We start from the raw sequence: 16702 nt of genomic DNA, 5'->3' as shown, positions 1-16702 counted from the left end.
GACAGTGATCCCACTGCATTATAGATATGAACTGGAGACTAAGTAGACATTTATATTTGTGCTAATGTATTATATCAGGGTGATTCACTTTGCTTTTGAATCAAATCAAATTGTCCCCAGAGACGATTTGATTTGTATCAATTTTGCGTATTTAACTTGATTGATTATACTTCTTCCAAGTGCCACTTCTCTGTTTCAAAGTCAGGGAGCATGTAATTGACTTAAGTGTCTTGGATATTTTCACAAAGACACTGGTGAAATCAGTCAGTCATGCATCCTTAAACATCAAAGAAGAAAAGGATCGAATGATATACGAGACATAGAGAAAGAGAAGCCAATGGAATCATCATCATTGTAATTTCAATTATTATTTTTAAGTGGTAGAATGTCTGGATGGTGTCTGGATGGTGTCCAGCTACAATTCTTACTGCATGTGAAGCTTAGGGATGATAACTCAAACAACGACGAGCTGTCTGACATATTCATCAACTACATAAACAGAATTGTGACCAGCGGTGGATATCTGAACTCAGATGACCTTGTAGACGTGTTGGAGAAAAGATGGTGACAGCGAAAGATGAAACTGAAATTCAGGAGGAATTTTATTTTGCTACTTTTGTTGCAGAAGGATCTCATTGCTGCCACGGCCAGTTTTGTAACCACTGCGTAAACTGGAGCCAATTGCATACAGATGAACCAATGTGATACATATTGTTTCATAAAATGCGAAAAAGTATAAAATATGCGTTCACAAAGAGGCCTGGCAGTGTCACTAATGACCTCCCTGTAGCTCGGCAAAGTCGCCTCGGTCAACTGAGAGGAAAGTATCTGCCCAATGAAGCACACAGGTGTTAAATGATGACCAGAAGAGACCAGGTCAACATAAGGGTCAGTCCTCCCAAATCACATAAATGAACATATTTTTTTCTTTTTCTCTAAAAGGGAATTGGCCATGTGAAGATATGAGGACTGTTCTGCAATTGAAAATAGTGCAAGTAAAAACTGTTGACAACAAGTTAGATGACCCACATTAACTGATGTTGTTTCTGTGTTATTGCTTCCAATTGCCTCAGTTTTATTGGGAGACAACAAGAGGTGAGGGAGAAAATGTTTTTTCTTCTGACCCTTATATTGACAACCCAGCCATACACACAGAACTGTGTTCCACGATGTATTTCCTTTGCGCAATTGGTTCCCTGCAGGTGTTGACCTACAAGAGTGCAACCCCAGACTGATGCTTTTACCGTAAATTAATGTCTGTGTGTGCCACAAAATGAATAATGCATTTGATTTAACAAATACTAGTTTTTTAAAAGCCAGAAGTTTTGCAACATCACATTATGATACACAATAACACACACACACACACATACATGCCAATAAAAACTAAAGAACGCAGAGATACACATGTACATCTGTTTTCTTTTGTTTTTTTTCAACACCAATCAATCAGTGATATTGTACTTAAAACTATCAAGAGGTTTTCTAACTACAACGTCCAAGTTGGCCCCTCGCTGTGTCATTGATCATACATTTGATCTGATTTATGAGCTCGAGTCTGTCATGACCTCACCATTCAAAGGGTTAGCAGCTGGAAAACAAAAATACTCTGTTAGATGAAACCCAAAGATTCTTAAAGGTAAGTGAATCATTTTATATTTTATATTAAGGGTTACGAAGGCCATGCATACAATACAGGGTTAATGACCTATACTGCAACCAGCCACCAGGGGGCAATCAGGATGATTTGGCCTCACTTTTGTGTTTGATTTTGTGGCTGCACTCCACTGCTCACCTCCATCGTCCAATCACACAGGTGGGTTAATGCGTGCTCCTCAGAAATCACTCAGCATTCGCCTGCTGCGTGTACATGATCAGCTTCCACTGTGTCTGTGTGAGAGGAAGTGTGTCTGTCGTTTCGCTGTGCGCTCGTTCCGCTGCCCGTTCATCCACATCACACAGAGCCTGCCAGAATTAAAAGCTACTGGGCTAATTAGTGTTTGGCCTTTGGTTTTTCCTCTAACGACCCCATGGTGCTCTGTCTCCTGATTGGCTCTGACACCGCAGGCCAGCAGCTAATTGGATCAACACAATTACCCACATTCTTACCATGTTGAAGGTTTTTCTTCATGTGGTAAATTTCCCTCGAATACCCACAAAATCACACAGACACAGACATGCATCCACATAGACTGCAAACATAAACATCCATGTGCACAGTGGAACTCACACATGACTGCTTTTATAAACTGCTACGATAATCGCTGACCCAAGTCTTCATCTGTTGGCAAACTTTTTGTTGATGATAAGGTAGTGTGAACAGTTAGCAGATATTTTTTATTTGTTGAGTAAGTAGAGAATTCGGGGAAGTTAAGATGAAGAGTCGGCTAAGTACTTTGTTGACAGCTCATAGAAATCCTGTTTCAACTCCAGTTTATAACTGCAAAACCAACATGTCAAATATTTCACTACCTCTGTGTCTCGACTGTTTTTACAGCCACTTACTTGTGTCTTGTATTTATGTCTTGTGTTCAGCAGTCTTTCCCCCAGCTTTACTTCTTTTGTTTTTATTCTTCCTCAATTTCTCCTGCTAAAACAAACAAGTCTCTTTCTTGCCTCACCTCCTTTGCTTTTTCTGTGTGTTTTAGAAATTCTTATTATAAAAGAAGCAAACATGGTATGATGTACCTTGAAAATTGAATCTAGCCACTAGGAGAACATGTACTAGTGATGTGTGAATATTTATTTCTATCGACATATAATTCAAAATTTATTTAAAATAAAAATGTATTTTGACGTACTCACATATTTGGAACATGTGTGGCAATATACCATGAAAATGAAAAAAATTACTTAATTATATCCACAATAGCTATTTCAATAAAAAAAACTATGCAGAAATAAACTACAATGGCACTCAGTATTGTGAATACCTCCACTAAGCTCCAACAGTTCTAAACTTTAATTAAGCTGCACCAAATTTCACACACACATAGATATTTGTCCTCTAAATATGCCAGAAACAATTGTATAAAAAAAAGCCCTATCTCGCAATGTTAAAAAAAGTGAAAAAACTAATCCTGGATCCACCCCTTGATCTGGATCTGCAGCTAAATGTAATGGATTCTTCTCTGACTCTTACTGCATCCTTGCTGCAAGTTTCGTGGTAATCCATTCTGTTGTATTGTATTATCTGGCTTACAAACAAATGTACAAACCAACCAGGAAACATAACAAATACATCTCATTTGACAGAAATGTAGTGAGTAATGAAGAAAGAGTGTCTGTTTGTGAGAGGCTACAAGGCAAAACCACTTCAGTTCATCTGCTGCTCATTTGGCTTGAATTAGCATGCAGCCCCCTCTAGCTCCAGCTTCCTCTTTCTCTACCCCCCTCCTTCCCTACCTCCTCTGTCTTTGACACAGTTATCTCCAATAGCCTCTTTGGTGAGTGTGTATACGAAAAAAAGAAGAGTATGCCGGGGTACATACAGTGTGTGTGCGTGTGTGTGTATCTAGCCTCCCGCTGCCTTTTCTTTTTCTTTAACAGGCCACCACCAAGGCAGGACCCCCCCTCATCTGTTTCAAGGCATTTAACGCAAACACACACACACACACACTGAACAAAGCCCCCACAGTTAGTCATTCCACTGAGCTGCACAGGGATTGAGGATTGTAAATGGTTACATATTCCCTCAGCTGCATGTACATAATGAGCACTCTCAAGGATTTCAACATGTCATGAAATTATGGCTCTGAGCTGATCCATTTTCACATGAAAGAAAAAGCATGTCCTTTGCTGCTACACGGTGGAATTGAATGAAGATCCCGCCAACACAAACATGTTAATGGCATTATTACTTCACTAGACACCAATAGAGTTTTGTTCAAGTTTTGAAAAGTTTGTCGTTCCATTATCAGGTTGTTTTACTCAGTTAAAATATCAAATACTTTTGTCCACATGAGGAGGTGCCATTTAAACTGCTGTGACCTTTCATATCCAGAGGACATCCCCCTGTAGACACACACACATTCATGGTCCAATTATTAATTCAGGTTCTCCTATGTCCACTCGTGTTTCCACTCACTCTGATTAGCTGGGGGTCCCCTCAGGATGAGCCCTTATTGAGTCATTTGGGGTCCTCGTACTGTCAAACCACCCAATGATGAATATAGTGCATGTGGCCTTTGACTCCTGCTGCACATCCACGCCCTCTGACGCTCTGCTGTATTTCTTCCTCATACAGTATTTAAAGTAAACCTAAAAGGTAATGAAAACAGACACAACACGCAAGAGGAATCAATCTGACAGTATGATGTATTTGATTGCTAAATCATGACGGAAATGATCTCAGGGCACTTGAGCAGAACCAGGCTCAGGGTTGCTGTCATCTGCCTTGACCAGTTGCATTGAGCTAGTGGCAATAATAATAATAATAATAATAATAATAATAATAATAATAATAATAATAATAATAGGGATTGAAATACAAGTTTCAATAAGGAAAGAGCTCAATTGAAGAATGAGATGTGATATAAATCAGTTTGGTCCTTGGACTATGCATGATGTCATCAAGTTTAAAATGGGGTGTGGCCACATAATAAAGGAAGACCTTGACCAAGGCACTGAATAGTGAGACTGGAGGTGATTGGGGAGATGGAAGATCGCAGCAAATCACTGCACTGACAGCTGACAGTGAGAGAGGAGAACAGATAAAAAGTGTGACAGCAACTACATGATTAGCTGCGTTAGATCATGGCCCAATCTGATTGGATCACAGTTAATATCCCACAGTCAGCTGATTAGAGGAGGCAGGAGTCATAGAGAAAGTCTTCCTGATTGAACTAATGATTAAGCCAAGCTTCATTTTTGATCGAAAGAGAGGGAGAAGATCAAAAGTGACACCCACATTCTTGTGTGTCAGTCTGAAATCACACATTTGTCATGAGTTACTGTTACTTGATCAAATTGGTCTATGTCAGTCTGGGCCAGTGACAAGCATTCCAGTTTTATCGGAATTTAGGACCAGGGGATTTCAAGACATCTGGCTTTTTACAACAGACTGATATCAATTTTATAATTTGATCAGTTTTCACCCTTTATATGCACATACAGTATCAGAAAAAGGAAGATTACTTCCATGACTGCAAATACTTGAGAGAGAAAAGCAGAGGTTCAAGGATGGAGCCCTGGGGTACTTATTATTTCATATTAAAATATACTGATACAGTACTTTTATAGGAAACAGTGTTCTTTGAAATAAATAGGACTTTAACCAAATTTGTTTTCCATACGGAGTTCAAAATAATTTATGGCAGGGCTGGGGAATCTTTTTCCTATCGATCCTATTGATATGGTAGTCTAGAGAGTTTCTCTTTCAGTAGCAGAGCTATTGTGCACAGTTCCGCAAGAATATGCCAAACCTGCAATCAATATCTTCCTGTTCACCTCATATACATATTTAAAAAGATGAGATTTGAGTAGTTTTTTGAGTGTCCAGAGGGATGTGGCATTGCGAATCTCCGTTGGCAGAGCATTCCAAAAAGAGGGGGCTGCTAGCTGAAAGCTCTTTCCACAATCTGGTGTTGGGGATGGTGAGCAGATTCCGGTCGAAGGATCGCAGGTTCGAAGAAGGCCGGATATGTACTGCAGAGTGAGGCCATGGAGAGATTTGTAAGATACATTTTAAAGAATTAAATTCTTCAACATATAATATGAATACAGATAGAAATACTGTAGATGACATGAACTAAACAATCTTTCACTCTGAAATTCAAATTTGCACCAGTTATTCTACGCTTGTATCTCTGGCACCCTATATAATCAGTTTATATCTACTTTTGTTTGATAATTTTTGCTTCCCTAATTGTCACGTATGAGCATCACAAGTCAGATAAATCCATCCATCATCTAGACCACTTGTCCTTTGATGGACACAGGGGGGCAGAAGCTAATCCCAGCTGACATTGGGCGAGAGGCAGGATATACCTTGGACACGTCGCCAGCAAAACACAGGGCTGACATACAAAGACGAACAACCACATTCACACCCCAAGACACAGGAAGAACATTCAAACTCCAAACAGAAAGGCCCTGGTTCAGCCAGTTGTTAGCATCACCGTGTCGATCATTAAGATAAATAAAAGGGAGCTATAATGACATAAAGATAAGATAAGATAAGATAAGATAAGATAAAGACACATGCACAAATTATGAACAAAAATATGATACATAATTTGGTTGTTACTGGGGTGCTCACATAACAAGCCTACGATTAAGTTTACACTTAGGGTCTTCTTCCACCTGGGAAAAAAAATAAAATGAAGAGAATGGCCAAAAACATATAGGTAGTGCTGATTAGTCAATATCAAGTTTATTGGAATTCAGAACTAATAAATTAAATTTCAAAATGATATTTACATTCAGTCATGCAATAATTCAAATTAACTATACAAATTCATATTATTCAGATTAAAATTCTGGCTTTTATTCCAGTTATTCAGTAATTCAAATTCTACATATTTCAGCCCAAAGGAGGCCTCCATTAAACCTCTTATCTGCATTGTCACTTTTATACTAAAGTACTGCTGGACTTTCTTACGAGTACACAGCCTTCCTGTTCTAAAAGTTGTTAACGTGTAGAGTGTCATTGTTTTAGGTTACAATGATGTCTTTACTTACCTCTTGTTTAGGATAGAACAGCTGTGGAGGAAGTCGAGGAGGTCAGTCAGCCGTACAAAACAACAAGAGGAGCAGTCATTAAATGGAACCCAGCTTTAGCCGGTTGGACGCAGGTGAGACTTTAGTGAGTCATGAGTGATGGTGCATGAATCCCAACTCGTGTCTGGAATTCTGATGTTGGATAAGAGAAAGGTTCACCTTGAGTCAAGATGATAGATTTAGCATTTGATTATTAATATTCCTATAAGGTTTTTGATTGATGTATGTCCTAGGCAGTCAGTGGATTCCCTTTGTTTCAATATAGTCTCACAATCATCTTGGACAGGAGACATAGGGCAACATTTCTGAAACAGATGTCAAGATTTTCGAGATTGAAAACTGAAAGTAAAGATCAACAATTTACCAAAAAGAGGAGAGTCAGGTGTGCAAAGAATAAATGGGGAAAAGTGTATATAAACAGTTACATTTTACCAGAAACTAATAACATAATGCAATTAGTGCTACATTCAATTGACAATCCAGTGACATCATTTGTTTTTGACAAGAAAAACATATCAAGTTTCTACATGTGTTTGATATTGAGAACAATGTCCAAAAGACATCCAGCGGCTGACCATAATGTTTTTTATACCAAACACGGATGTGAATCATTCTTTTCACTGCATTGCTCAGTCTCTGTTTCAACATCCACCAACTGTAAAAGCGCCTGTGGACAAGGTTAACTTGATGTTGAGAAAGCACTTAGGATCAAAGAGACCACCAAATGGCATAAAATGCTCCAGCCTGCAGACGCTGAAGGTAGAACAGTGCGGTCCACCTTCTCAGAGCTGGTGCAGATGTCCAGTGGTTTTTATTTTGGGTTAGAGCGGGGACAGAGGCTAACCAACTGACAGTCTCCCAGCTTTTATAGAGCCGGGGAAAGGAAACCAGAATGCCACTCAATTTCCTCCTCCAGCCGCCTCACACACACACACACAGGCTCACATACATGCCACTAAAAATTGATGAGAAGGGGGTTGACTGCGGTCACATTTACAAGAAGACTCTACTCAACAGCAGCCTACAGATTCTCAGGCAGATTTATGACGGATTATGTTTCAGCTTGGGGTTAGGGAATATCCATGTATTCACAAATACTCTGATCTTATCAATTTCTGTCATAAATTTGTGATTGTATCATCTATGAAAATATAGATAACAGACAAGGAATAGCCTCAGACAGGAAAGGGGCACCACTGTGGGAGTTTCTGAATAATTCAGTGGGTCCAAGTGTCCTGAAATTTGACATGGTATTATAAAATTTATGAAAATAACCAAACTAGAAATCACCCAGAGACTCTATCTGGATCCAGATCTGCAATACAATTGGCATAGTGACAAGACAATTATGCAGATACTTGAAAAATCCCAGATGTGGCTTTGTACAAGCATGAATTATTCTAACATATTTGTTCCTGAGATTGTGTTATGTTGCTGTGGCACACATATTGAAACAAATGACATTTGCAGGATCAGTCACCTTCAAAGTTGTTTCTACACAGTATAAGTTATTGCAGAAAAGAGGAAGGAAATGATTTGTCAACCAAACACATAAAATCAATAGTAATTAAACATTTCCATTGTCATCATAACACATTACATATGCCAGAAGATTTAATTGCCAAACAAATCTGAAAGCTTTTTCATGAATGAAGCAAAAATTACATCAGTAACACATGGTCTTCATAAGCTAAACAGTTTGGTCTTGACACTAGAAGGAAGCAAAACAATGTCTAATCATGTCCCACTTGTTTGTTTTGACTGTATGATGTTGTCAACTGCCACCAAAACATCAGATCTTATGCTGAAACAGTCAATAAAAGTAAAGATGGGGCAGTGTACCGTGGAATTTCTGTTACCTCCTCTTAAACTCTTCTGTTTTTGGGGATGACCAGTTTGTATAGACACTAGACAATAAAGGAAGAATATTATAATTGTTCTTTCCTCTAGTGTGTTATATAGTTGTTTCTGTGTATATAAATGTTCTGAGAAGTCCTCCTCAAAATCCACAATAAACGGAGCTCCTCCTAAAACGTCTTATCAGTAGTCCGGCAGATAATTTCGAGTGTTAGCAGTTAGCCTGGCACGCTCTCTAACAAAGCCAGGTGAAGTGAGAGCAGAGGTTGGCATTTCCTACACACACTAGAAGTGATTGACCAATCACAACAGAGTGGGTCAGCTGGCCAATCAGAGCAGAGGAGGAGGGGCCTTAAAGAGACAGGAGCTAAAACCAAGTGTTTCAGACAGAGGCTGAAAAGAGGAGCTGCAGCAATGGACAATATGAGGACAGTGAATTGGAGCATGTCACCATTTTCAAGTATTAATCAAACTTATAATTATGAACCTGAATATGAGGATAATAAGTCTCGTTTAGGATACTATTGCATTGTCCAAAAAAATCAAGCACATTGTATTGTGAGAGGTAAAACAAGATCACGTTATATGAAGATTTAAAACTTGGACCATCATGCATGAAAGGTGGCAACTTTTCAACAACAAAGATACATTTATCAAGATAGTGCAGACATATGAGGGACAAAAAATGGACAAATAAATATATAAATAAAGAAATCAATGGAAAAATAAGTACAGTTTGCAATGAAAGGCTATTTCTTTATTTCTACATGTATTTATTTATACTTATGTCGTTTTTTTGTCCTTAATACACACAGTGCTATAGTGCTCTTTGTTAAAGAAAAAAGAGCTGTATAGTGTCCATTCATCTAAGCCTAGTGGTGACCTCCTTAATGGCCAGCCAAAACTGAATTTGTTACACAACACCAAGAGGAAACAGCATGAAATCAGGTAGCACTCCAGATCCCATACTGGACATCAAACAATGTTCTCAGGGTTCAAACAATTTTCCCCATCAACGATCAAATATCCATTCACCCCTCTTCCCGTCCATTATTCAGGGAGGCTGTTCAACCCGTGTCTGTGACCATGGGTCGGCCATTCAATTAAACCAGTAAATCTGAGTGAATCAAGCTGGAATAAATCCTGCTTCCCAGGTGGGTCCAATTCAAGTTGACCGGCCAGGCTGCAGTCACAGCAGTGCCCCCGTTCACTCTTTTGCTGGGTTTGGTTCACTTGGCTGTAAACGGACACCATTAGCCGGCAGGGTCGTTAAGCCACTTTTGAGCCAATTAAATTTCTTAAACACGCAACACACCCAGCTGGAAGGCTCATGTTTGGGTTTTTTGCAAACATAAAAAGTAAAGGAGAGGAAGACAGTAAGGAGAACAAGATGTTCTTTTCCCATTTTTACATTTCCGTCTTTTCATCTTGTGTTTAGTCTATTATCGTGGAGTGTTGGTGTACAAAATTAAAGACTGGCAGGGCAATCGTTTGATGGAGGGGTTACCACAGTTAGTGCTGTGGTGTAGATGAGAAAGACATAGGAAGCGAGGATCGTGAAATGAGAAGGAACGGAGAAGAAAGGTCAGGTAAGGTGAGATCGAAAAGTTAAAACGACCTAGAGAGGGGTGGGAACCAAAGGAAATGGAGTAAGGCGGTCAAGCAGAACTGTGGTGTTGTTTTCATTCTGTATCCCGTGGTTATTTGCAATATTTTTCGTCTTACTGGAGGGCTTTTTCAGCATCCAGAGTAAATGTCCACCAGCATTTTTCATCCAACTTCCAAAAGGCTGGGGAAATTAAATTCAAAACGTAGCAGGTTTAGAAATAAGGTTACAGAGGGGATATAGGTTACAGAGGGGATATAGGTATGTATATATATATGTACTTCTTGATGTGCCTTTCTTTAACGCTGGGCACTATATTTTCTTGCCTCCTGTGCTCTGAAATCGGATGTGAATGTTGAAACTGGAAAATAGAGTCGCGAAATCTGTAATCAGGGAATGAAATGATAATAATGACAAACAGATAAAGGACTAAAAAAATGTTGTGGTTTCCAAATAACAGAGCGGACGGGAAGACAAAGAAAGTGAAAGAGGTAAACACTTTAATGACTTGGTGAGAAACACATACAAAAACAACAAGAGAGTGAAATGTAGTGATGATGTGGTATTCTTCAGGAGATTATAGCCTTATTCCCAAGCCCTGCAATAAAAACTTAATCTAAACTATTTACTGGATGTATGCACAGCTCTGTTTACAGGCCTGACTGAATTCTACTGCTGGATGCATGTTAAGTTCCTATCAAGTAAGAGGAGGCTCTCTGCAACACGATATACACAGAAATGAAAAGGAAACACACTCTGTAAATAGGCACCACTCTCCAACAGATGATGTGACGTCGTTCTGTATACTTTGATTACAGACTAACAACCCAGGTTTATCATGCATACGTAAACCAGGCAGATATACACCGAAACCGAAGGAAGAGATGGGATACGTGCAAAGGTCTGGACTGACTTTACCGATGACTGTTTTTAGTCCATGTCCATATAGTGCTGCATAGACACAGCCACAAAGGGAGCATTGTTGCTGTGTGCAGGTTGTTCTCATCCTGCACTTGGACCCATGCTGAGGTAAACTTAGGTTGTAAAGCCTGTTTGAATTTATTCTGTTCTCAAGCGTGAATAAAGGTTGAGAATATTACTGCTTTTGTTGTTTGTCATTATTTCTTCCTCCCTTCTTTACTGTGGCAACCTCAGCTCCCTCCTCACCACAACAAAAGGGTACAGTCTTCACAGCACCAACCATCAGCATGATGTCACACTAGGCGTTTTCAGGAACCCCACTGCTAACACCTTTGGCACGTCATACCTGGAGGGGGGTTGGCGCCTCTGGAAGAAACGTTTTTGCTCTCTGTAGATATCAGAGAGCACGTTGTATGAACTACATCTTTTCAGTCACAAACTTAACCTCAAGACACTTGAACCACCATGGTGCAGTGAAGTCAACTATTTCCCAGGAGAGCAATATGATCTTAGATTTTGTAGGTGCATACCTGTGCTTCAACACTTGAGGTCATGGTCTGATACAGCGATTGCATTCACATCATCCACAGAAAGCATGGACGCAGTCGTGAGAACATCAAACTGGACACTCTCCATCCTTCATGAGCATAAAGATTCTGGCTGTAAAACGTACAATATGCGACTTGGCCACTAGGGGTCTCTCAATCAACATAACAATGACAAAAGAACTACTTCGATGACGTTGTGAAGCATATAGGATCATGGGAATTATTATCTGATGGGACTCCGGTGTAAATCATGTTTGCGAGTAAGGTCTGTGGAGATTCTCAGTGGTCCAGGTTGAGAGGTGAAACGTCTTCAAGAAACTCAACCAAGTCCAGTTGACCTGTTTTTTAGCACTTTAGCAATTTACGGATAGGTAATAAAACAAGTTTTATTCACATTACACAGCAAACGGCAATCAATAATCAACAAGTGACCAAAAGGGTCATTCATTATTATGAATATTGTATGAATAATATTTTCTTTAAAAGAATTAGAAAATGGACCACTTTTGTTCTTAATGACGCGACAGAGGGTATATGCAGAAATACAGGCAAGTGCCACGCCCCTTATCCCTCTTCTTCACTTGGTTCGCTGTTCATCCTTTGGTGCCAGTTTCATTTTATCTCAACTTCTCTCTTCTTTTTGCTCCTTCATCCTGTTTTCTTTGTCGTTTCTCTCTTCATTCTCCAACTTCACTCCTCCTCGCTCCACTCACCTCTATCTCTAACTACACCCTATTCGTTTTGCCTCCACTGTCTCTGTGCTTTCCTTTTTCTCTCTCTCTCTCTCTCCCTCCGCTACTTGAAGCCATATGGACTAATTGTAACCATGTGTGTGTTTGATGATTACAGTGGTCGCTCTGTCAGACTCTGAGAAACTTCACAACACAATTCAGCCACAACATTAAAACCAGTTACCAGTTTTAATGTTTTGTTTTGGCTGCATGGCGTGTATAAGTCTAGATATTGCTGATTGGTATTAAACATTGGAAGACAACCCTGTGCAATCACTTGAAACATGCTAGTGAAGACACCAAGCACAAAAAACACTTTACATTTCAAATACAAAAATACAGAGAGGAAGCAATTTCAAAATTTCTCCTTCGTGTCATTGTGGTGAATATTTTCATATCATGGTTTTGTGAAGTGACAATACCCTGAACCACAAGGATAAGCGTTTCACAGAAATGGAAATGGGGTGATGAATCGCCGGGTAAATGGCCCTCTTCCTCTTTTCGTGTGCCATGGGAAAATCATTCCAGGCTTTGTGCATTGTGCTGCTGCCTTGCTCAATTAGAAAGAATGCTGTTTTTGTCTCGCAAACAAAAGACTTACGCAGATTTGAAATCAAAGAAAGCTGAGGATAAGAGGGAAGAGAAGAAGAAGCAGAGGGAGTGGGATGGAGAGGAGGAGCAGTGATCTGGTTTCTTCCATGTAATGAATTTTTCTTCATCAGGTTAATGTCAAGAGTTGAGATTCTTCAAAAACACACTTACAATTCTGTATTTTCTCTGATTATATGACTACGATTGTTTCGCAATCCAAGGTTCATGTGAACAGTGTACAGTAGAGTGATGAGCCAAGAGTTTAGTGTTGGATTTAGGCTCCAGCTGAGCCAATTTTTAGTATTGTTCAAAAAGCAGAACTATGCCGTAAAACAATTTAATCCAACACATGGCTTGGCTCTCCTCTGTGAGACCAGCCTTCAGTGATTCTACATATTTACTCCGTATTACTATTTACCAGCACATTGAACTTAATTGACCTCCAGCGCCTCTGGACTTATTTAAACTCTCCTGTGACAGAGAGAGGGCTTGAGTAGCAGACTTTTCCTAAATGTATTCTGTTGTACTGTAGTATTCTAATGTTTGGTTTCTAGGTCTCCACCAGAGGACTGGGGAGCACAGCTGTGGCAGGATGGTCGCTCTAGCCAGAAGGTCTCTTGTGACACCTACGGAAAAAAGTCACAACCATTACTGTTTTTGTTGCTAATCCTCTTTACACTCATTTCTTTTCAGTTTACTAATCTCTTCTCCTCCTCTGCATTTGCGCCACCACGGTTGTATGAACAGCTGTGTCATGGCTGAACCTTATCGTGGGAAGGGAAGTTCGGTTTGGGGTTGTAGTGGGAGATAAAACCCCACTGGATGAGTTGTCTGTGAATGCATCATTACCGAGCAGCTTCTTGATTACATTCCAGCTCTTTACTGTCTGAAGGAAGGATAAGAGCTCTCTGGCATGTACATGCACAATCTGCCGACACACATATACCAATAAGTCAGTACATAGCCTATTCACAATAACACACTAAAGCTGCTTTCATACATGCACTGAAGCAGATATTCTGTATTTTCTCCTGAGAGGTGCATGTCTGAACGCAAATGTCAGAGTGAGAGGCTCTTAACACGCAACAGACACAAAAATGAAAAGAATTAAAAGAATATTATCTCCAAGTGAAAAAACGGTGACACAAAACTTACAAAACTGCTGTAAACATGATCACATGATCTCCTGCACCCGGCTGCTCCACCTCTCACCTGAATAATGCGCAGGATTTGATGCTGTTGTGAACGTGCCCGCGCAGGGCACACAGCGTTGTGGATGTGTGAAAAGCAAACTCTGTGTGTAATTCTCTGGATTTTACCCACAGGTCATGTCTGAAAACGGCCTAACTTGCCAAAATTCATGGAACTGCAACACTCCCATTACATAGTAGGCTACAATCTCAAGGCAGCAGTGAAACACTACAATGTGCTTACTGTAATTGAGACTACTCGCTAAGCTCCATCCCCCTTATTGCTACACTTGTTAGCTTTGCTCAGCTAGCCCAACAAATACACAGCTAAAACAATTATCTCAGATTTATCACTTGAATTGGATAGTATTTTCTTTTAACTATGGGTCTTTTATTTCAGACAGAAGTAGGACAAAAGTGGACATCTTATATTTGACTTGCCACCAATGGTAGATTTTTACCAGATGTAGCTAGCTAACAGGATCTCTTTGACTCGGTTAAACACTCTTAAAATGAGAACTCTTAGAAAGGTGCGTAAAGTATTATTTGTGAGCTACACACATATTAACCTACAGTATCTAAAATAAAATAAAAATACTATCTAAAAAAACAAGAAACAAGGGGGAAGTGGGGTTTAGGGCCTATACTGCAGCCAGCCACCAGGGGGAAATCAAAGCAATAAATAGAAGCATTATTCATGCAGGATGGAGCCAGGGTTAGAGCACTGCTTTACAAGGAAAAATCTATTACATTCTTGACTAAAGAAAATAATCCTGCTTTATTTCATTGTTTATATTTTCAACAATCTGAAGATGAATATAACTGATGAAGTGCCAGTTTTACTGCTTTTCATTAAAAATCTATTAGCTAATGTTATGCTAACCCTGTCCTTGTAAATATCAATAACGCAAGCTTGAAACTGGGTATATTTATGTTTCTAGTTTACAACAAAGAAACAGAGTTCAATCATGTTTTCTTCTTTTTGCCTTTTTTTGCCTTGGGGTTTGGGTTTTAAAATATGAGAGGAAGTCATTATTTGTATACCAAATTTGTCTCTTACATGCACATATTGGCATGTTGAGGAATCCGAAACATGACCAATCTGCTGTGCATAGTTAAGGCTGCTAAACATTCACTGTTTGGACGAGGGATTTACCCAACAGTTAATTGTCATACAGCTGCGTATAAAAAAAAGAAATCACATGATGGACAAATGGAAGGGAAAAGCCTCCTAATGTCATCCTGTACTTCACTAAATGTTCACTTCAGTGATTTAATCCTGTCACAATCTGCCATGCTACTAAAGTACTAAAATAAAATATATAACAGTCTTATGTTTTTAGGAAAGTGAGAGTGGTTTAATTTAAGACGAGGGACTAAATTTCTCTTAGCTGTGAAGATATAATTGATAAGTGATTTCAGTGATTAGTAGTCTATGGTCTTAATCTATAGCCCCAAAATGATATAAGCATATGAATTAATTGCTATACTGAACCATAGCCTGTCCTCCATGCACATTTACCAATCAGTATACAACCAGTTCAATTCAGTCCCACTAGGAGGTTTAGAAGTTCTACACAAGAGATGGAACAGCCATCTGGCTCCATCTAGTGACCTTTTATTTCAATCACATTTATCCTAAGGAAAGGTCACGCTCATCTGATCTTGGTTGAGAATGTATACTGTAAATATGCTAAGAAAGTGTACAAAATATACATTTTCCTCTTTTTTTTCAGATCTCTCAGGGAAAAAGACACAAATAAGACCATAGGTGGACACAGTAACATAAATCCAGCCCATGATCATCTGATCCTAATGAAGTTCACTCTTCCTTCATCAATGTTTTCAAATAATCGACTGGTAGGTTGGATGTGATCTGTCGAAAGAAGAATATGCTTCTAAAAGAAGAACTCCTGTAAGATGTAAAGGTGCAGTGAGAAATGATGTTGGAGGAACTAAAAGTTGGTAGCAGAGTGACCGACAGCCCTTTTTACTGAAAAGGGTCAAATACATTTAATTAACATATTATGGTCTTATTACAAAATATTCTGTTAGTTTTGTGATGAATTAACTGTAATTAATTTTCATTAGGGAAATGTAAATGTTTGCAAATGTATTTGTATTCAGAATCTGTAACATGCTTTACAACCTTTGCCTTTCATTTGATTGATCAGTTATTAACTATATTTGCAGTATTTACAAAATGTTTACCTTGTTACATTAATCACTCAGCTATATTTTCACTTGTAATAGTTTGATGTTTATGATTCCTGATTTCAATCTGACACAGCTAAAATTATTCCTTGAGATACAAACGTGCATGGGTCTCCTGGACAATGCCATGATAAACAGACTTCTAATGCTTTCAACGATATACAAGATGCACAAATCAGAGCTGTATTCCAAACGCTTCTAAACACAGTGCCATAGTTTAAGAATTAATCTGAAAATAAACCAGAATTTGGAACTAAACTTATTTAAAATTCTTATGTAAAATATGAACTTTGGCATTTTATTCACCCTCATAAGTAAAAGCAA

Source organism: Hippoglossus hippoglossus, chromosome 16, assembly GCF_009819705.1.
Source record: "Hippoglossus hippoglossus isolate fHipHip1 chromosome 16, fHipHip1.pri, whole genome shotgun sequence".
NCBI lineage: Eukaryota > Metazoa > Chordata > Actinopteri > Pleuronectiformes > Pleuronectidae > Hippoglossus > Hippoglossus hippoglossus.
Note: the sequence above shows the minus strand (reverse complement) of the source record.